The sequence below is a fragment of the Marmota monax genome, unplaced genomic scaffold (assembly GCF_021218885.2).
Source record: "Marmota monax isolate L192 unplaced genomic scaffold, Marmota_monax_Labrador192_F-V1.1 WCK01_AAM20220418_F8-fsc00168, whole genome shotgun sequence".
NCBI lineage: Eukaryota > Metazoa > Chordata > Mammalia > Rodentia > Sciuridae > Marmota > Marmota monax.
In genome coordinates, this window is record NW_026692492.1 from 1,136,435 (window position 1) to 1,159,823 (window position 23,389).

Below are 23,389 nucleotides of genomic sequence, written 5' to 3' on the forward strand. Positions count from 1 at the left end.
GCTTAGGGACGTGTACGCATATATAACGCTGCCTCTCCTTTGAGCATTCTCCTTGAATATATTTTTTAGATTTTTTTTTATAATTTTTTTAGATGTTGCTGGACCTTTATTTCATTCATTTATTTGTATGCGGTGCTGAGAATCGAACCCGGTGCCTCCCACGTGCCAGGCAAGTGCTGTACCCCTGAGTCACCACGCCAGCCCCTTGTCTTTGACCTGGAATCCTGTTTTCTTGGGTGCTAAAACCCGAGCACAGGGACCGCATCAGCTCAGGGAACCCCGTGTCCCTGACAGTGAACCCAGAGGAATTTGAAGGATCCCAAGTTGAGAAGCTTACAACAGACCCCTGATGTCCTTGGGTCCCCTCTTCCTGCAGATGGGCTTTGCATTCGGATTCAGCCTGGGCTCCTGGCACCCCCCCCCCCCGGGTGCATGCAAAAGCCCCCCCCCCCTCGCCCCGTAGCAGCACCTGAAGCTGTCCTGTCACAAGCTGTCCCTGTCACACTGTGTGCATGGTCCTGAGAATCTGATGCCAAGTTCCCATGTGACAGAGGCTTGGGTTTCTGAAACCTCAACGTGCTGGTCTGTGGGAAGGGGTGACTCAGGTCAGGGCCACGGAGGGAGACCTAAGGGCGGTTTCTGGCATCACCAGATCTTATCTGCAAAGTCCAGAGAGTCCATCACAGAAACTGGTTGAATACAGAGTGTCCGGAAACCGAGGCACACGGCGCACGGCATTTAAACCTCAATCTGTGTGATGCATGCTATGCTCATATAAAACCACCCCTAAATACTTTTCCATTAGTATATTTTTATACAAAATACAAAATCAGCGAAGAAAACCCCATTTATACTGTGCATGCATGTTACATATTTATCCCTATAACTATGGACACACGATTTACAAACTTGATGGCAGCGTTTATTATCAATCGACTTATTTTTGCAGGATTGAAGGCAGAACTTTGCCTTTTTTCATAAGTAGCTGTGCATCCAAATTGTTTGCAAAGCCTCCATATCATAGTCTAGTTTATATATATTTGGATATTTAAATGTACATTTCCTTTAGAAACACGACTATATGTAAATGTCCAGCACATGCAGTAAGACTTAAATACCGTCACGCACATGCATTGTATTTAATTATAGTGCATTATGTCAAACAGAACTTATCTAGACATAAAGTGTCTTATGCAAGCATCATATCCTGGATAATCGCCTATAAATATAAAACATTAGGATTCATATCACTATTATCGTGTGTACATATTCATAATATAGAAAAACAACAAATTTGGAATAAATGTGTAATCAAATGGGTATACATATAGTATGCAGATGTATAGAGTTAGAAAATTTATATAAGAAATAAAATCTGAGTATATATAATATGCAGATTGATACAATTAGAGGGATTTATATAAGTATGTAGTGAAATCTGAGTATACATAATATGTGGATGCAATTAGAGAAATGTATATAAATATGCAATAAAATATGCCCATAGGATATATCTATGTGTGTATATATACATATCGCTCTATATACATATATTATATATATCTATATTTATATATAATATATAGATATATATTTATAGATATTTATAACATATAGATATATAATTTATATATAATATATTTTATATATATATATATATATATATATTTTAATATTTATTTTTTAGTTGTAGTTGAGCACAATACCTTTATTTCATTTATTTATTTTTATGTGGTGCTGAGGATCGAACCCAGGGCCTCGCACCTGCCAGGCGAGCGCTCTACCGCCGAGCCACAACCCAGCCCCCTGATATGTACATATAATATACACATAATATATAGCTGGTGCCAAGAGGGAGATTGTCATGCACTTTGCTAAAGGACCCGTGTATGGGCGGTGCGTGGTGTTCCTCAGTAGTGACCTGCAATGGTCCACAGGAGATTCAGTCCAGGAAGCTGAAGGCTGTGATTGGTGGTAGTGGTCAGCACCCTAGGGCCCTTCCTAAGGTCCTTGGTGGACAGTGAACCCATTAGAACGGGCCACGTCGGTGGGACTTTGTTTCAGATTCTGTGTCTTTCTTGCCTGGATGGACGGATGGATGGATGGATGGATGGATGGATGGATGGACCCCTTTGTTGCTACAACTCAAGTTTAAGGAGCCCCCAGAGATTAGGAAGGACTGACCAGGAAGGAGTGGACACAGCAAGCCTTCAGTGGCCTGGTGTGCAGGGGATGCTGGTCCTGATAAGCCTCCCTGGCCCTCTGCTGGACAGAGTCTGCTGGCTGAGTCCATTCTGGGGCCTTGCTCAAGATGGAAATTCAATATGGCGGACGTAGGGATGCAGCTGCCTGGCTCTGGCAAGGAGGAGTCCAGTGGAGGAGGTCCATTTGCCCAGTATGGAAACAGCTTCCTACTCTTGCATTTGTGGCTTTTTTTCTGAGCATCGTTTCCAACCCAGTGACAGCCCAGGGAGCAGACTCCAGCGCTGCCCGTATAGGAGTGACCGGGTCCGTCCCTGTGCTTTTGAAAATCCCACTGCTTAAAGTTGGTGAGATGGAACGTCTCCCAGGACAAATTTCTTCATGGTGATTCCGTAAAAGAAATTTGAAGACACACGGTAGTGTTTGGTGGAAAGGGCTCCCCCATCAGGAGTTTGTTCTTAAAGGGTCCCCAGTGTCACATCATCTTGGAAAGCGTCCTATGACATCGTCCTGACTTGAATGTCACTCTGAAAAGAGATGCTCTTGGGACGGGAGGTGACCTGTGATAATGGCTTTAGCAGATACGTTCGTGTTAAAATGAATTTTCTGTAATTCATTCATTCCCCATTCGTTGTAGACCAAGCAGTAAGGTTTTGAAGGAGACTAAACTACTTATGTTTGGTCCATTTTTAACCCTGTACCAGTGCCATTGGGTCACTTCTTTGTATCAGAAAAAGAAAGAGAAACAAACAAAAAATTTAAATCAGAATACTGTGTCTGAGAGCAAATACGTTTTGTCAGGATTTATCTTCCATTGAGCATGTGAAGGGGGATATGGGTTTCATCTCTTGGGCGCCATATTGAATGTTGCGCCATATTGAATATTCAGGAAGATGGTGGCTCCTTTTCCAGTTCCTAAATCTTTTTTTAAATAGTTGGAGGTGGAGGTCACATTAGCTCACCTAGCAGGGGTTGTGCTCATCATTTTCAGAGAGTAATGACGTACGGTTGGATTTTAACCTCTTTAGCAATACTGGCTGCTGGGTTTGGTAAGCCAAGATGGTGTAGCTTGTCATGGTCCCCAGGGAGGGAGGAATGGCGCTACCTGGCCTCCTGAATTAGAGAGGCGTAGACCAGAATTACACATATATACATACGTAATATCGTATATATGCAAAAATGCAAATGCATACATTTGCATTTTAATTGGTTTATCAGGGCATTATATTGTACTTATTAGTGGGATTCCTTAGACCTTATGGGTACATGCACATAAATCCATCAAGCTCTGTTCCCAGTAAATTTCCTTCTCTTTTCCTGGTCGGCTTGTTCTAACGGATTGACCTCCCTTCTATCACTAATATTGCTGTTTTACCTGACGTGCACTATGTATGCGTATAGTTCTTGAGGGTTTGGAGGGACCAGATGGAACCCAGTCGGTGGGGACCGAGGATGGAACTTCTCGCCAACTTCACCAGAAAAGAAAAACCCAGGGAGAAGATGGAGCACTTGCCCAGAATAAGAAAACGGAACAGATTTTTGGGAGAAAATAGTTAAATGTGCGGAGAGACAAGGAGCCTTTTAAAATAAAGGCTCAAATGTAAAACGAAGCAGAGGGAAACTGAATCCATTGTAGCCTAAGCACAGATTTTGGAAAAAAAAGAAAAACTCAAGAAGCCAGGTACGAAGGGCAGATCCAAGTGCCCCCCTCCTGAGCGGAAGGGAGAGTTGGTGTGTGTGATGGTGTGGATGCGAGGTGTCTGCAGAACTCAGGTGAGAGATGATGCAGGGGGGCAGAGGTGAGATGCATAGATTATGAGGTGTAGCCAAATCAGTGGATTAATCCACTTGGATGGACTCACTGGGTGGTGACTGTAGGCAGGTGGGGTGTGGCTGGAGGAGGGGGTCCCTGGGCTGTGCCTTTGGGGTCTCTGTCCTGTCCCTGGTGAGCAGAGCTCTCTCTGCTCCCTGGTGCCCTGTCCTGAGCTGCTCTCCTCCTCCAGGCCCTGCCGCCATCTTGTTCTGCTCCCCTTGGGCCAGAGCCATGGAGTCGGCCACCAGGGACTAGACCTCGTCTCCTTTACTTTGTTCTTGTTTGGTCCTTTGGTCACAGTGAACAAGAATGTTGTCTAAACCAATCTCCTAGAAGATTCGAGTGGAATAGAGGGTAGGGAGTAGGGAGGGATGGAGAGGAGGTAGTAAATTTGTCCAGAACTGTGGTTGGATAGAAAGGAGAACTTCCAAAGTTCTACAGCACAGTAGGGTGACTATGGTTATTAACTGTTAGTATTTTTTTTTTAACATAGTCAGAAGTCAGGGTTTTGAATGTTTGTAGCCCAGATCATAATGGTCTGAGGTCCTGGGAATTCCCATGATCCTCATCTGATCACCGTAGTGTGTACATGCACTGCCATGGCCCACTGTACCCCATATATGTGGACACTTACCACATGTCAATTAAAAAAATATCGTTGGGGGTTTAAGCTGGTCAAAGACCAGTTAGAAAGAAATTGTGTATTTCTATGAATGTTCACCGTGTATCTTTTTAAAGATTTTTTTCAGGACAGTAGAGTGTATTTCGACCTATTATATATACATGGAGTGTAACCTCCAAGTTTTGTGGTTGGACCCAATGTGGACTTTCACTGGTTGTGTGTGTTCCTATAGGAGTATAGGAAAGCGATGTCCAGTTCATTCCACTGTCTATCCCATTCCCATCCCCCTCCCTTCCCTCTCTGTCTAATCCAATGGACTTCTTTCTTTCCTTCTTCCCCTATTTGTGAATTAGCATCTGCATATCAGAGGACATATTCAGCCTGTGGCTTTTTTTGAGATCGGCATATTTTGCTTAGCATGAGAGTCTCTAGCTCCATCCATTTACCAGCCAATGCCATCATTTCATTCTTCTTTATGCCTGAGTAATATTCCATTGTGTAGACATACCACAGTTTCTTTATCCATTCATCCACTGAAGGGCATCTAGGTTGGTTCCACAGTTTAGCTGTTGTGAATTGAGCTGCAACGAACATGCATGTGGCTGTGTCCCTGTAGTGTGCAGATTTTAAGTCCTTTGGGTGTCAGCCCAGGAGTGGGATAGCTGGGTCACATGGTGGTTCCATTTCTAGTTTTCTGAGGGATCTCCATCCTGCCTTCCAGAGTGGCTGCCCCAATTTGCAGTCCCACCAGCAACGTGGGAGGGAGCCTTGTCCCCACGTCCTCACCTACATTCATCATTGCCTGTATTCTTGATGATTGCCATTGTGACTGGGACGAGATAAAATCTTAGAGTCCTGTTGATTTTATTTGTCTAATTGCTGCAGATGTCGAACATTTTTTTCATATATTGATCAATTCTATGCCTTTTTCTGTGAATCATCTTTTTATCTCATTAGCTCATTTATTGATGGGGTTATTTGGAGGTTTTTTTTTTTTTTTTGCTGTTGAGTTTTTTGAGTTCTTGATATATCCTGGAGATTAATTCAGCATCTATCTCAACAGTTTATACACACGGGTGTGTGTCTGTGTCTGTGTGTGTGTGTGTACATGCACAACTCCATTTTCAATTGCAAAACTCCTTCCTGAAGTCTTCTTTTTTCCCATAGGATATTTATTGTTATATAAAAATAAAATCAAAGGTGCCTAACAGGAATCGAGCTATGATATTGTCCCTTCTTTCCAAAGGTGTGACGTAAAAGTTCAAACATTTTCCTCAACTGAAGCTGCACAGGTGACAATTAATGTGGAACAGCTTCTATTTTATTTTATTGTATTTCACTTTTGTGGGAGAGTCTTTGTCAGGAGGAAGGACAGAACTGGAATTTCCGAGTGTCCAGGAACATATTAGCAAATGCACCCCAACCCAACTGCCACCCTCAAAAATGGATTTAAACACAAAGGGTTTTTCGCAAACCTGCAGACACACTTCAGGTGCTATAAGAAAAGGCCGGGCTTCATAAGGATGAACAACTAAAAACGGAGGTGCTTGGATCTATTAGAGGATAACCACAGACATTTGAAGGCTGCATCGTGTGCATTAGCCTTACTATTCAGGTATACAAACGGCTCACTGTGTGGAGCCTCTGACTCCCTGGGAGGGTGTATCCAGGGTTTTCTTTTTATATTGTGGATTGAACTCCGGGGTGCTCCACTCCTGAGCCCCCTCCTCAGTCCTATTTTGCATTTTATTTAGAGACAGGGTCTCCCTGAGTTGCTTAGGGCCTCCCTTTGGCTGAGGCTGGCTTTGAACTCGCGATCCTCCTGCCTCAGCCTCCCTGAGAGTCCGGGAATGCGTCACGGTGCCCAGCTCCGTCAAGAACCTTCCGGTTCTTTTGCTAAATCTTTCCACGGTACGCAGTTAACTTTTCTCATGGAAAGGAAAAAAATGAAACGCGAAGAAAGTTGCAATAGCACATCTAAAAGGATTTCTGTTCAGGCTGAGGCTGAGACGTCCATTTCCATATCGTCCCCTGAGCTCTGTGGGCGGGAGAGACCCGGAGACCTCTGCTACTTAAGGGGGTCCAGACGTGTCCAGGTCTAGGGTCTGTCTGTAGTCTAGTGATTGCAGGTTGGTCAGTGCGGGCAGGAAAGGATGGTTCCGGAAACCAGGCTCTACTTCAGCGTGTGGGTGTGGTCGCCACTTCTGGTCTATATGTCATGGGCGAGGACCAGACAGCCTCCATTTTTCCCCGAGACTCCATCTCCTGTAGGAAATGCTTCTTGGAAAGTCCCGTCTGTGCACCCCCTAATAGTCACCTAGCTCACTCAACATCCTTGGTGACACAAATAATGATTCTGAAACAATGTCGAATTGTTCTCTTTGCTTTCCATTTTTCCCGGGCAGTGCACCATGTCGGAGACTGATTGTCTGCACGTTAGTAACCATTCTCTAATTTTGATCCACTTCCCTTTTGCTGGCTTACTACTATGCCAATCTGGACAGTCCCCTGGGAAATCCCAACTGACCCATTGCATTATCTCGTTACCTGCCCAGGCCAGCTTCTGCACCTGCCTCTTGGCAGCTACGTCAACCTGGGTGTGGGTTTTTGCCTTGAAATATCCTAAAATGCTCAGGCTTGGGGCTGTGCCTTGCAGAGACAGTTGGGGGTCCTGCAGGGAGCTGTGGTCAGCTGACCAGCTAAACAAAGCCTCTTCCATTTGGAGAAAACTGGGACTTGGTGTGTTTCCTGAGCACCTGCCCCGCAACGTACTCATGAGCATATTCAACGTGAGGCCTCACTTGTGTTTAGTTGGCTACTATTTATTCCTGTTGCACACCATGTGCACTGATCAAGCCGGATTCAGGAGCATTTCAACTCCTGCCAATCCCCACGTGTCCGGCAGCTCCGGACTCTTGCAGCAGCTCTGCTGAAACGCATGATTGACCTGTCCTAGGGGTAGACTTGCGACGGTGCTAGCGGAACTCCTTTCTCCTAAGATCCTATATTTGCATCCATTTTTAATCCCGGTGTGTAAGGCTGCCTTTATTGATTTGATCGGTTCTCTCTGGGTCGACATGACGTAGGGTGCACTTGGACCCAGCACATACGTGCACTGTGACCTCCCAGCCTTGTGGTGGGGCAGGACGTGGGCTTGCTCTGGTCCTGTGTTCAATCAGGAATGGAGAAACTGAGGTCCGTATCGGAGAGAAGATTCTGCCTTTGGGATTTGGGGCTGGTGTATTGCACTTAGCAGGGTCGTCTCCTGGGGAAACTGGAAACCCATGTGTACTAGAATGAAATGGAACCCCCCATCTCTGTCACCCTGCCCTAGACTCAACTCAAGGTGCTTCAAGGACCAAGGAATCAGGCCAGAGACCCTGGACCTTCCAGAAGAAAAATGAGGCCCAACTCTCCTCATGTTGGCTCAGGAAGACACTTCTCTCTTTTTTTTTTGTACTGGGGATTGAACCCAGAGGTACTCGACCCCTGAGCCCCGTCCCCAGCCCTATTTTGTATTTTATTTAGAGACAGGGTCTCCCTGAGTTGCTCAGGGCCTCGCTTTGGCGGAGGCTGGCTTTGAACTCACGATCCTCCTGCCTCAGCCTCCGGAGCCTCTAGGATGACCGGAGTCCGACCTGCAGCATCTCACCATCTTGGAAAATGTTCATGAATTTCACTTATTTAAAACGCCCTGCTCTCTCTCCGACCGTCTTAAGAGCCCTCATAGACTTTATCAGGGAACTTGCTTCTCTCCCAGCGCGGGGCTTCCTCTGAGATGCCAGCTGTATACCTTTTATCTCTGCAAAAATGACTGAGTGCTACGTCTGTCTTCCAGTTCTGGTCCTCAGAGGAAAGAAAGATCCACTACCACTGGATCAGAGGTCCAACCAGCAATCTCAGAGGCTCAAGGGGACAGGATGTCTTCCTCGTGCCGAGGGAGAGAAGGCAGCTTTGCATTCACTGGGCAGAGATTGGACTCTGGCTCTTTGTCCAAACCGAGGGGATTTGCATAAGATCTGTCTCTTCTCCAATAGGTCAGTGGGGTCTTTTTTTTTTTTCTTCTTTTGGATGATTGGTTCCTATCAGACTAGTGGACCACAGAGAAACAAAGATCAGAATTAAGAAATTAAAAAACACACAGACACACACCTGTAATCCCAGTGGCTCTGGAGGCTGAGGAAGGAGGATCACAAATCGGAGGCCAGCCTCAGCACTAAGCAACTCAATGAGACCCTGTCTCTAAATAAAATGCAAAATAGGGCTGGGGATGGGGCTCAGGGATCGAGCGCCCCTGAGTTCAACCCCTGGTACCCCTGCACCCCAAACCTGGAATTTTTTTCATGCCACAATTGTCCCTGAGACGATTTCTAGTCACCGGAGAACAGCCTCCTGTTGGACAGACAGATGGGCCTTTCTGCTCCCCCCTCCCCCACCTGGGGGGTGCCCTGTGGGTCACAACTCTGGGTCACCTACTTGACTTTCAAGGGGTTTCTTCCTAAATGTCCTTGAAATGCACCTTTTCTTCCCTGGATGGGAGCCAGGTCAGCGTTTTAACCCGGTGACATGGCTCACCTACGTCGGGGACTTTGCTTCTGCAGAGTTAAAATGAGCAGCAGAAATTTCAGGGTTGGAAAACTTAAGCCCGTGGGATTCAGAGGGGATGATCCCGGGAACCCCTGTGACGAAACTTAAGTCGGTTTTTATCTTTTCATTTTTTTTTTTTTTTGAGGATCTTCTTGCAACAATGTTTCCGTTTCTCTAAAGACAGGAAGCTTCAGTTTAAAACACTCGGACCTTTGCAGAGAGCTTGTGTGGGCGGCACCGAGGTCCTGTGGGCCCTGCCCCATTGGACAATGTCACCACTTTGCATGTTTTAAAGTTAAGGTAGCATATTGGTTGTGCCTGCTCATCGGGCTCCCTGTGATGTATGCATATGGCGGTTATATATGCACAGAGCAGGCAGGGATCAAATCCCATCTTTTTTTTGGTACCAGGGATTAAACTCAGGGACCCCTGAGCCCGCTCCCCAGCCCTATTTTGTATTTGATTTAGAGACAGGGTCTCCCTGAGCTGCTTAGGGCCTCGGTATGTTGCTGAGGCTGGCCTCCGACTTGCCATCCTCCTGCCTCAGCCTCACTGGCCATCGGGATGACACAGAAACCCTAACTTCTAAACATAAACCGCGGATACTAAACTATTATTGATTAAATCAATCATCACGAAACGGTGCATTAGACAGCCTTGAAAACAGTACAGTTCTGCATAATGTTAAAAGTGTGGCTCGCCCTGTTCAGACGTGTAGCAGAAATGCATCTGCCTCCCAAAACAAGATCGAGGGTCCTGTGCCCGAGTCCTTGAGACATGCTTGCTGGTCGGTGGCTCTCTTGCATGTCACCGGTGCTAGGCAGCCTCTCTAGCACCCACCCTCTGGATGCCCCCTAGGAGCCCGGTCCTCAGGTTTGACAACCCAAAAGGTCTCAGGACATTTTCCGATAGCTCTTGGGAGGACAGATGCACTCAAATTAGAAATCTGTGTTTTAAAATCAGAGACTTTCCTGCAGGTTTGACCCAGGGACTTTCACTGTCTTGGGGGATTCTCTTAGGCACCATAGATACGGTGGCATGGCCGGATCAATCTCGCAGACGGTGCAATGAGAGATAGCAACGGCATCGTTTCGGAATTTCCTTTTTGAAATAAGAAAAGACGGGACTCCATGCATCCCACCAGTCGTAAAGAGAAAAATAAAATAAAATAAAAAATAAATCCCGCAAAATTGTCGATAAGAAAATGCACACGGACTGTCACTGGCTTATCTAAAATCGGGCCAGATGGCATAATAAGTAGAAACAGAGGACATGGGACAGTAGCGTCTTGGGATGAGGGCAGCGTGTGACTTCCAGACCCACACCTGTGAGCCGTGGAGGTGAGCTGTCAATCACTCCGAGGTTATGAGCATCCTTGGGAGCAGCAGCCAATAGCTGCACAGAAAATCAAATCTCAGACTCTTTGAAAACGGTGTGATGTGGTGGGAACCGTTAACGGTGATGGATTCCAATTAGATTCTCCGAGAAAATAAAGACATTTTCCTGTGAAGCAAAGGCAACATCGAGCCATGTGCAAAGCGTGTTCTAAAGCCCTGTTATTTGAACCCGAGAGGCTCTGAATTCAAAGCAGCCCCCCACTATAAGGTGACGTGACCTTTGCCGTCGGTGACGTGGGCATCAGTGATTTTTGTATTATTTTCTCCATTTCCCCAATAAATGCACATTTTTTGCATTTATTTTTTGCTCCTGTAGGGAGGCGTGAATCTCATTATTTTTAGCCCCATGGTGACAAACTTGGAAAAAGACACGTTTCATTTGAAGAGCCAAGTAGTCCTCCATACACAGTTTTTCTGAAAATCCTAAACAGATGCAGAGACACTAACAAAGAAGCAGTTAATTTGCTCAAACTGGACTGGGATCCTGACTGCTACTCTTTTTCTATCCACGTTGCTTTTTACATTTTGCAGAGCGAGTCTCTGTTATTTCCACAAAAAAACGCTCATAAACGTAAATGCTCTCCTTTGTCTTGAGTACGTTTTGAAAACTTTGCTTATTCTTTGGAAACAGGGATAGTACTGCTAACATGTTCAAGCCAATGGATGCACAAGGTTGGAAATCACATTTTGCTTCACCGATAAATAGTTTTAAAAAAGAAAAAAAAATAGCGCTAGACTCTTGTTAAATGGAAGAGGAAAAGAGAAGTCAATTTAGTAAACAATTAATCCACACCGTGTTTATTTAGAGACAGGGTCTCCCTGAGTTGCTTAGGGCCTCCCTTTGGCTGAGGCTGGCTTTGAACTCGCGATCCTCAGGCCTCAGCCTCCTAAGCCACTGGGATGACAGGTGTGTCCCACCATGGTGCCCAGAGACTAGTGTCCTTTTAAGAAAAAGACACTCAGTGTTGACACAGTCACATGCAGAATGCAGATGGTCCCGTGGCTATGTAGGCAGTGAGCACAGTGATGTGTCCCCCAGAATGGAAATTCCAAGATGGCGGCCACCACTTGGAGGTGAAGGATACCAGGAAGGGTGGTCCCCTAGAGCTGTCCTAGGGAGACTGCTCTTACTGACACCTTGACCTTGGACTTGTAACCTCCAGGATCTGGAGAGAAGATGACACACCCAGCTTGTGGCTCTTGGTTCCATTCACCATCACCTGCAGGATTTTGCTTATAATTTCATTTTGATTTGAAAACATCCGACTTGCAAGTGGAGATCCCAGAGCTTCATGTTGTGTGGGGTGGTCCTCGTCCATAGGCATCAGGATCTGGGGACCTTCACTGTGGTGTGCTGAGGCACCCACTCAGTCGGGAGTGCTTTCTGGGAACGTGGGGGGGGGTGTCTCCCATTTTTTTTTTTAATTTAATTTTTTTTATTAGCTACAAATGACATTACAATGATCCTGGCAATTCATACATTTCAATCATTGGGGTATAATTTCTCATTTTTCTAATTGTATCACGCGCTGACCCACTGATATCCATAAACCATAAAACAGGGGCTCATGGTGTCCGAGGTCCAGTCCCTGGTGGCCGACTCCATGGCTCTGGCCCAAGGGAAGCAGAACAAGATGGCGGCAGGGCCTGGAGGAGGAGAGCAGCTCAGGACAGGGCACCAGGGAGCAGAGAGAGCTCTGCTCACCAGGGACAGGACAGAGACCCCAAAGGCACGGCCCAGGGACCCCCTCCTCCAGCCACACCCCACCTGCTGCAGTCACCACCCAGTGAGTCCATTAAAATTATGAATCTACCAAGTGGATTAATCCACTGATTGGATGACAGTTCTCATAATCTGATCATTTCTCCTCTGAACATCACTGCGCTGTGTCACATGAGCTTATGGGGACACCTTATATCCAAACTCTAAGAGCAACCGATGATCAAATTACTCAACCCTTTTAAAGTGGATCAATACAACTCTCTTGAACGTCTCCTGGTGTGTGATGCACTTTCTGAAATGCAGCCATAATGATGAACACATTCAGCCCGCGGCGCCTTACCTGATGGGCACCGGGCGGCCAGCTCCCTTATGAAGTACGTGATCTTGTGTAGGATTAAGTCACTTTCAACCAGTGTCCTCAATGTGTGTGTGACAGCATGACTTTCATCAACGTGGCTCAGCCAATGTGCCTGACACTGGAGGAACATGAGAAATCCTAGTAGGGGATGTGGCTTTAAAGTCAGGGCTCATGGGATGGTTACAAAGGAAGCAAGAACTGAGAGTTGAGGGAAATTGAAATAGAGAAACAAAGTGGCGGCATAGAGGAGGAAATGAGGATCATCACATTATAGGGTAATTTTGGCATCTTCCACATATCACAGAAAATATTCAGCCTGTGTTTTGGGGGGATTGCTTTGTTTTGCTTAGTATTGTATCCTCCACATCCATCCATTTACCTGCAGATACCATAATTTCATTCTTCTTTAAGGCTGAGTAATATTCCATTGTATATATGTACCACAGTTTTTCTTTTTTAATGCATTCGTCTGTTGACAAATTTCTCTAATTGCTAGAGTTGTGGAATATTTTTCATATGTTTTTGGACCATTCACCTTTGCTCTTTGGTGAAGTCTCTGTTCAGTTCCTTTGCCTGAGGGAAGTCATTTCTATGGGTCGGGTCCAGGGATCACCCTTTGAGAACTGCTGTGCATGTGGATCCTTTAGTGTGTTTCCAGAAATTGTCGAGGAATGTTTCCTGTTGTGTCCCGACTTTGGGGGAAGGAGGCTTTAATCACGTCTGGATCTCAACGTTTGCCATGTTTCCTTTATTGATTTATAGGTCGTCTTTATGTTTTCAGATGACCGATCCATGAATATTTATCGGTCCTCTGCCCTGTGCGATGGATGGAGAGGGATGTACAGATTAATAACAATGATCGTAACACTCATCGGCGGTGTGGGTGATATTTATTCCGCTGTAGCCTCCCAAGGCTGCCTCCTAATTCAAAACACTAAAGCCACTTAGAGGTGGCAGATTGTTCCTTTGTGCAAGGATTCTGTCCATTCCAGACCAAGGTCTGGCCATTCCTGGACACACGCAGCTCCTGCAAAGACTTGGGAATCTAAACACACAGACTTCAGGAGCATGTTATGTCCTCTGTGTCCATTGGGAAATGAGGACTGGGGACGGTGGCCGGCTACCATTGAGGGTTCTGCATGATGTTGCATCCAGGGGTGTGGTTTCAAGATGGTGTTGTAGAGTCTCATGGATGGGGTCCTTGGCCAGGGATTTGGGTTTTGGCCACAGTTGGCTTTCTAGAAAACGAATTTTTACATGATTTTGGAGGGGACACATGCTCACTTTTCCACCGTGCCACTAGCCCATCAGAGCTGACCCACTTCCATGGACCTTCAAGACTTAATATCTGCAGACCACGTGCTCACGGGGACCCACCCCGAGGGCCTGACTATCTCCAGAGCTTTTCCAAAGGAGGTGGCTTATTAGCTATGCCTTTGGGACCGATGGACCTTGCCCAAAGTCCAAAGGAGAAGCAGTGGGCACATGCATGATGGTACCAGGTGTGGAGTTGAATGATGCATATGGTGGGTGTTGGATGCATGACGCTGACGTTGGCCGATGGAATGGAAATCACATCATTCAAGATGGCGGAACCCAATGGTGAAGCACCCAGAGGTGGGAGAGCATCATAAGGCTTTTTAGGAATTCATTTGTTGATGAAAAATTGATGAATTCATCCATTCAATGTTGGTGAATGGGGAGGCAGCAGGTAGCGGCGCCCGTTGAGATGGAAGGCAGGAAACTCATGGTGGATAGAGTTGGAGGTCCAGCCGTGGATGCAGCTGTGGCCGACAGGTTGGGAATGGGGAGGGTGCGTCCCCTTCAGAGGCTGCCGAGCAATGTCTTGGCTGAACACCAAGACAGGGGACATCTGTAGGAAATTGGGGTGAGGTTTACAAAGTTCAGAAAGAGTGCAGAAGGCCGTGGAGGTCAGCCTCGGACCTGCTGTGAAATTGGACCAATTGGAGAGATTCCTGGTTTTCAATCCTCCCTGTTCTGAGAACTGAACGTGTGTGTCTTCTGAATGTGGTCAGGTGACGAGCACCAAGCCATCTCCATACATTCTGGTCACCCTTGTCAGAATACATTCACGTCCCAGCCCAGAACCTTTTGGACAGGAACTCGGAACTCTTACTGAGAAACGTGGACTTCCTCGCCTTCAGATATAGATTGCAATTTAGATACATCTATGTCCAAGTAACTTTATATTATTTAATTCCTCCCACTGTTTAGAGATAAAGAAATATACTATTTGTATATATCTAGATACATGAAATATGTACATCCTTATATAAATACGGCTACATAAAAATATGTGAATGGATATTGTAAAATATTCATACACTTGTATATACGTATGTAAATATATCCTTATATATAAGTGTATAGATATGTACTTCTAAGTGTATAAATATATACTTCTAAGTGTATAAATATATACTTCTAAGCGTATAAATATATTTGCCTAAGTGTATAAATATGTACTTATGTAAGTTCATAAATATACACTGCTAACTATATAAATATGTACTTATATGTATATATGAATATAAATCAGGATATTTATGGTTATATATACTTACGTAAGTATATGAATATTTATAATTATATTTAAATAGGAATATAAATATATCCTTATATAATATATATTATCATACAAATACATGTATATACTTTATAAGTATAAATATAATAAATTTATATTATATAGTTTAATATAATTTATATTATATTATATTATAATAATTTATATTATGTAGTTTAATATAATTTATATTATATTATATTATAATAATTTATATTATGTAGTTTAATATAATTTATATTATATTATATTACATTATAATAAAATATATTATATAGTTTAAATTAATCATATTATAAATATATATATAAGTAACTACATAGTGCTATGTATGTCCTTATTTATTTACTTGAAATATAATATATATTATGTACACTGATAGTATTTAAATATATGCTATATAAATATTCACTTGCAATTGTAGAAATATAGACTAATGTGAGAATATAAGTTTATAAATATGTGTATTTTTTATCACTGAAAAATATAAAAATATATAGTTTTTGTTTTATATCATAAACAGAGACACCTATTTGCTACTAAATATGTTTTATTTTATTTATATGGATTATTTTTTTCTCATATTGTATATATATGATATATCATGGGTGATAAAATTACCATCGTATTATAAACTCATTAAAATCGCGTGATGGTTTTTTAGTTGTGCACATATTTTGCATCAACGTGTCACTGCATAGTTTACACATAGACTTCTGACATTCTGGGTCCTTGACTCCCACCCACCTCTGGTCTCCTTCGGTTCTACTCATGGAATTGGCTTCTGTGACCCTCTGCTCCTCCTCGGTCCCCCAGGATGGCTGCACCCTGCATTCCAACCTCAGTGCCGGCCTCCTCCTCCTCCCTCTCTGTCCAACAAAGCTTGGTCCCGACTTTTCTCTATGTTGGGTCCAACAGTCAAGTGCACCCTCCTCCCCTCCCGGGCCAGGCTAGCCCTGTCCACTGCACACTGAGTTCTCACAGATGGTGTCCTCTCCACCGGGCCCGCCATCTTGGATTCACACCCTCTCTCTCTGTTCTGCTCCTGATGTGACCACTTGTGACTTTCCACCTCCCTCCGACATCTGTGTGGCATCTCTTAGGCTCTCTTGGCATTGTCCTTCAGATGACCTTGGCTGCTCTTGACTGTCATTCCTCAAAACCATTCTTGCCTTCATCCTTTGAAATAATAGATAATATCAGGCTGCTTTGCCATTGAGAAATCATCAACAAACCTCCACCTTTTCCTACCCCTGGTCCCAACCTGATGGTCACACATTTAGACACAACTTCCTGAGTTCACCAAATCACTATTTCTCAAAAACTCTTCTCTAACTTCTGCATGAATTATTCAAATTGTTTATTTTTTGGGGGGATAATGGGTACTCAGTATTGAACTCAGGGGCCCTCGACCCCTGAGCCCTGTCCCCAGCCCTATTTTGTATTTTATTTAGAGAGAGGGTCTCACTGAATTGCTCAGGGCCTCCCTTGGGCTGAGGCTGGCTTTGAACTCGTGATCCTCCTGCCTCAGCCTCCTATCGAGGACTCTACTTCCTGGAGGCTTGCACAGTAACTAAGTGAAGCTTGTAAAGTCGCTGTGAGAGGCAAGTAGTTATTTCTACGCATTTGACATTCCCCGGGGTCTTGCGTTTTTATCTCTGACCCATCTTCCATTTCTCCTTGTTGATGGAGAATATTTCACCTAGGACAGTTTTGCACTGTGCTAACCACGAGCCGCATTTGCTTTCTCTGACCTCTTGGTCTTCACCCAGCGAGCCCCCTGACCTGTCCCCAGCCCCGTCTCCTGCCTTTCTCTCCTGCTAGACTCGCCCTCTTCTGGTTTTGAGGTCTCAGAAGCCGTGGACCTCAATGCAACATCTGCATGTGGCACCTCTCCTCTGGTCCAAGGGAGGCATCCGGCCTCCGCTGTAGCAATCGCCAGACGCTCCGTAGATGGTCACTGAGAAAACGAGAAAAATCAAAGCGTGTGCTCTAAGGACGACCTTTAAAAACTCAGCCATCTGTTTTCTCAGCCACGCAGCCCAGCCACAGAGACCGGGGGAGAAGCCGCCTTTGATCATTGAACCAGCGTGTCCCCTGTCACCTAAGGGGACACAGGACCTTTGTTGATCCCTCAGGGTGGTGTTTGGGTACCATCGGGACCTACTGGAAATGTATGGATCCCCAGGGATTCATTTCTCAGTGCCTCCAGATGGTGTCTGACTTACCACCCTTTGATTTTTCTGTTTGGTATTTTAAATGCATAAGGACCTTTCACCACGTCGCTGACTTCATGCACATGTTAGGAAGGAGCCTCCTCACAAACTGATGGGCTTCTGTGCTTTTCTACTCAAATTTATTTTCATCGACGTTTTTTAAAAATTTATTTATTTTTTCTGTTTTGATAAAGATGGTGCTAGAATAATTTTGTTCCATGGGTCCTTCTAACCCAGGTCTAGGTTGCTGAATGTGACCCATCGGAAGAAGGTCAAGGATTCTGCACTTTGCATCGTTTGTATTTTATAAAGAACCTTGCATCCCCCTGTCTGTGTGGGTGGGTGTGCATCAGTGTGTGCAGGTGTGTGATGGCATGTGCACAGGCAGACTTCACGTAGGTGTCCGTCACGGGTGACATCGGAGGCTCAATACCATCATGGCAAAAATCGTCCTGTAGGTTTAATATCCCACTGCAAATATCCAAAATCTTAGAGGCTACAGAATGCAAAAACGTTGAGCTCTGACTCGACTTCACAAGTGGATAATTGCACACCAAGAATCTCCATTTCATGCACAAAATCATTGCAGATATTACCTGAAATTAACTTTCGGGTTTCTGTAGAAGGTGCACAGAGAACATGAATTGATTTTGGTTTCGGATGCATGTCTCAAATCCAAGATATCTCAGGATGTATATGTCCATTTTCCTAAAACAGAGTCCAGGCAACCGGAAGCACGCAGATACTCAACATTTTGGATAAGGGACGGTGCACCCGTAGGGTTATATGAAAAGTCCCCTTTATATGCATGTCCTCCTGTGTGAAAATACTGATTTTTTTTCTTTCTCTCTCTGTCCTAGGAGTCTTCCTAACCAGCTCCTGGGGGCGAGTTGGAATGGCTGTGCACATCTCCGTGAATCCCGTGTGCTGGGGCTGTCAAGATGAAATTATATGGAGAGGCTTATTTGAAACCTTATCGTAGGTGGAACACGTCATCGCTGGCCTCCACCCGTGAAGGTCCTCTGTAGGTGGGTACCACCGTGGTCATTCCCCGTATGTGGACACGCCATGAGAATCTGTGGACCGTCTGACGGTCACACTGGCTGATGTATTCGTAGTTTGTAAATATTGGATTAATTCCACCTTCTCCCTCGAGTGCACAATGTTGTGCAATGGCACACGATGCAGGCTGGATTGAGAGTGTGCTTGTGTGCATAGATCCAAAGCTTTTTGTTATTAAATACATTGCAAATGGGATGTGTGTGGTAAAGTACGGATTTGGTGTGAAAACAAGAGATTGGAAAGTGCGATTTCATGTGCACTTTTAGGTAAGCGATTATATGGTCAAATCTATCTGTCTCTGGGGGTTCTACAATAGGCTATCGAGTCCAAATGGCTTAATAAAATCCACAAGTCTTTTTATCTAGAGAATTTTTCAGCCTTTGGAACATTTTGTTAACGGAGTCTAACAACTTAGCTCAAAAAAAAAAAAATCAGTATTTATGGTATAATGCCACGGCGTGTTCCATCCTGAATCATGTAGCAGACCAAAAGGAAGGTGACACTGTTTGAATGAAGGAGTGTTGACGTGAACACTTAGCACCCAAGTGTCTGACCTATGAGGACAAAGAAGAAATTCTCTGACTCTGGTGTTTGGGGTTTTCCCCACACATAGAAATCATTCTGGAAGATTGAATGTGTGAGTCAGTTTTCCATTGCTGTGACAAAATACCCGACACAGTCAACTTAAAAGGACAAGAGGGTTCTTTTCATTCATGGTTTCAGGGATTTCAGTCGCTAACCACTTGGCACCATTGTTTGGTTCTTTTTTGTTGTGGAACATCATGGTGGAGAGTGTGTGGTAGAGACAGCTACTTATCTTGTGGTGGACAGGAAAGAGAGAGAGAGAGAAGAAGAGGAAAAGGAAAGAGGGCCCTGGAGGGAAGGGCCGGCATCCCACAATGCCCTTCTAGGCCACACCCCCAATGACCTAACATCCTCTCACTAGGCTCCGCCCCTTAAAGGTTCCGCCATCTCTGCATAGCACCAGAGACTGGGGACCAATGTTCAATACATGGATTATGGGGTGCATTTCATATTCAACCCCTGAAATCCCACAAAGAATTACCCTTTAAGAAGAAACAAACCACAACAGAGGATTTTGAATGTTCTCATCTTTAGGAAATAATAAATATAGGAGGTTTTGTAGACTAATTACCAGATTGGACTATTTAAAACTGTATACATGTGTCAAAATAGCACAGTGTACCTCACAAATATGTGCAATTATTATGTGTCAACTAAAAATGAAAAAAAAAATGCACATGTATTTAGGAAGTACTTGAGCTCATGTATCAGGGAAATGAGACCCAATTGCAGTGAGAGTAGTCTAATAACCTGATGAGCAATGGAGAGGGATTGAGGTAGGAGAGGTGGAAGATTTCCTGTTGTGCAGGGAGAATGCTTTGAGGCTAATCCTTCCAGAGAGAACTCGTGTGCAAGAACACGGTACTTTCTATGGAGTCTATGTAGACTGTGCAGCTAGACACCAAGCTGTAATGAGCACATTTTGTTTTAATTTTTGCAATATTCCATCTGAAAGTAGAAGAGACACACACACCAATGTGGTTTTCATTTCCAGCCAACGTGGGTACTTAGGCCAAGCTAGAAGCAAAATCAAGCATGCCAAGAAATAGAAAGTCAAGCCTAAAACAATAATTAAGGCTTTCATCCATCCAACACAAATCATGCCCAATCTCATTTTTTTTTTCCTTTCCTTTTTGGTCCTTGAGATTGAACCAGGGCTACTCTATCAGTGAGATCCGTCCCCGGCCCTAGTTTATTTCTCAGTCTGAGTCACCGTCATGTCAAATGGTCGAGAGCCTTGTGAAATTGATGAGGCTGGCCTCACACTTGTGATCCTCCTGCCTCAGACTCCCAAGTCGCTGGGATTTCCGGCATGTGCCTCTGCACCCAACCAACTCACACTAATTTTTATAGAACTTTTCTGAAATACCCATATGGCATTTTTTTTTAACTTGATAACTTGGAGTTTAACACCATCCTGTGGTTAGGAACAGAGGTGGGATCTCTGATCTGATAAAATGGAGGTAGAAGCAATTTCTAGAGATATTAAGAATGCTCTTATATTTATTTAGATGAAAAGGTCGCTTGATATTTTGAAAACTCCAAGATCCTTGTTGGGATTCTCTGTTTAGACATAGAAGGTTTTAGGATTGCAAAAGCATCCTCTGTGCAGAGAAGATTCCCCGGTGAGATGGCCAGGAAAGTGCTCAACAGTTGTGGGACAGATGCTGGACAAACAGACAGCATTTTCAGTGCCATGGATTGCAGAGGGCGGGACCGTGTGCGAGTGGGCACGTTCCCATCCACCACCCTAGGGAGACCTCTCTGCCGTCCAGGATCAGACCTGGGGATGTGTGAGGGCTTGGGATTGGATTGGCTCTTCTCGCTAGTTTTCTGAAGATGATGAGTTCCTCATTCAAAGTGGCTGGAAACAACATAGATATACGGTATATTCTAAAGAATGCGTTCACAGTGCCCAAATTGTGACGGTGAGCCACTTGTGTGGCAATGACTTCAAGTTGTGTTTGCAATCTGTGCGTGTGTCCCAATATTGTGCAGCAAAGACCACAAAGTAGGCATGGCTCTGTCCTCTCTCAAGTTCCTTGATGGACTGAGGTCCCAGTCCAGAATGACCAGCTAGTCCCTCTTCAGCAAACCCTAAGAAAAATTCACAAGGAACAGCATATCGGCTTTGAAGCAATCATGGAGTGGTGAAATATGTTTCTCTTTTATTTTTTTTAGGGAGAAATGTGCTGACATGGAAAAGATCATCAAGTAGCCTTCCATGAAGGCATTTTGAAAGGCACCCGGGCTGAAGGACAGTGTCATGGTGAGTATTCACAATACGTATTGGCCAATCCAAGATGGCGGCCACCATGGTGCTGGCTACCCTGTGGGGCTGGAGAACCAGTGTCCATCTGGGCTGTGGGCTTTTTTGGATTGACTGTGGACAGGTTTCTGCATGGAGCTGAGGCCAGAGAGTTGAGTGCTTTTTTTACTGTAACATTGACAACTTCCATTCTTCTCTTGGGTCTTCCTTTACCCATTGGATTGGCGCTCAGATAGAAGATTGCAGTCCTGTCCCAATGTAATTTCCAGGAGGATTGGATTGGGATCTGTCTAGAGGATCGCCTGAAGGATTCAGGTCTGGGTTGGGGTTGGACATCAGATCTCTACCTCTTCTAAAGGAGAAAACTGTCCCTCAGAATGGATGTTGTCCCAGGATAATCGGCCACACCTGGGGGACACTAGAAACTCCAATAATCAGGCCACTCAATCTTGAGCCCCTGCACTTGGTCAGTCTCCTTGTAACCCTTGGGTCCTCCATGGCTCTGACATCAGGGAGAGATGTCCTCAAAGAGTCTTTAGGCTGCAGGTTGGGAGGAGCATTTTCAGAGTGTGACCTTGACCTTGGGTATTTATTATTTTTTTAATGTTTTCATTTTCTTTTCTTGACAAGAGGAGATAATTGGATACCTAACCTGTTGCCTTCTAAGAATTGAAAATGCTGTGCCCCGTGCCTGTGCTCATGTTTCTATGACGCCCAAGTTTTCCAGGGAAGGGGAATGAGGCTTGAAGAATTCTATCATATCTGTGTGAGCGGGAAATTATCACTAGTGTGGAAAATGCCTGATCTGAATTAAAATACATTGGACCCTTTGTATCCAATGTTTCTGCTCCAGGTGACGCATCCAAGCTCAGATCAAAAATATCTGATAAAATTGCGTTCATCTGAACACGTATCCACGGTTGGTCATTATTCCTGAAGTGATACAGGGTGATGATATTTACGTGGCATTTTTAATAGCATTATTATAAGTCATCTAGAGACGGTCGAGTGTGTTCAGGAGGAAATGTGCAGGCTATGAGGACTGTGTCGACAGGAAACCCTGGGTACTCAATAATTGCATATGGCAGGTCTCCCAGGTGAATCTTCTGGCTGAAAGTGTACGCATGCATTTCACTTGAATCCCACAGAAATCCTCAGAGAGGCACGTCTTTTAGGGTCCTTAGCTTCTTTTATCCCACTCTTCTCCCTGCAAATGAGTCCCTACAGTGCTTTCCTGGCTGGTCATCTTTTCTTCAAGCCATTCTCTCAGTGGGCAGTGTGCAAGTTGTGCACAGTTCTTTCCCACCACGGGAAGGGTGCATTGAGAGACAGCCACAAAGCAAAACCCTGGAAGTCTCTGAGCCCTGCTGACTGAACTCCGTCCGTGCATTATCCACCTGGTGAAATCAGGCTCGTTTGGGGGCAACTGCTTTGGAAACCTAGTTGAGTTCTTGACAGTAAACGTAATGGTAAACCATGACCAGTTCATTTGGAGTGTCCATAAGGACAATTTGGAATTCCCTAGTATGACTTCTTCTCCCCAAAGAGCCACATGCAGAGTGCCTCTCTGTCATACAAGGCACCAATGAGTGACTCTGCTCTGTCCTGTTGGTGCAGATCTCTTGGAAGTTCATCCTTCCTCCCTCTGCTCACCTGTTGTAGCATAAACACCTCTGGTTATCTGAGAACCGAAGAGTCCTTTGAACTGGGCCCACTCTCTCTCATTCTACCCTATTCATTTGTTGCCATTTCAGAGGGATCCAGAATGTCAGACACATGTTTCTGATGCAGGCTGAGGTCCACTCAGACCTCGAGATCCTTTACATGATCTAGAAAACTGCAAACAGGATAGAACCCAAGCAAAGAGAGATGGGTAGGAAATGTTTATGGCGTACTCTTGTTAGCCATCCGTAGTAGAAACATTTCATGATTCAAATTCTGGACTCTTTTCCCCAAACTCAAATATTT

General features: G+C 44.7%; 1 protein-coding gene across 4 annotated transcripts in view; it reads left to right on the forward strand.

The window, feature by feature from the left end:
• Nlgn4x (neuroligin 4 X-linked) overlaps positions 1-23,389 on the forward strand; it is a 189,421-nt gene that overhangs the window by 7,081 nt on the left and 158,951 nt on the right. For all 4 annotated transcript variants that reach the window (XM_058579030.1, XM_046443326.2, XM_058579032.1 and 1 more), the window contains exons 2-3: positions 18,366-18,533; positions 21,334-21,421. The gene's annotated coding sequence lies outside the window, so the exon portion shown is untranslated. The remainder of the gene's footprint in view (positions 1-18,365; positions 18,534-21,333; positions 21,422-23,389) is intronic.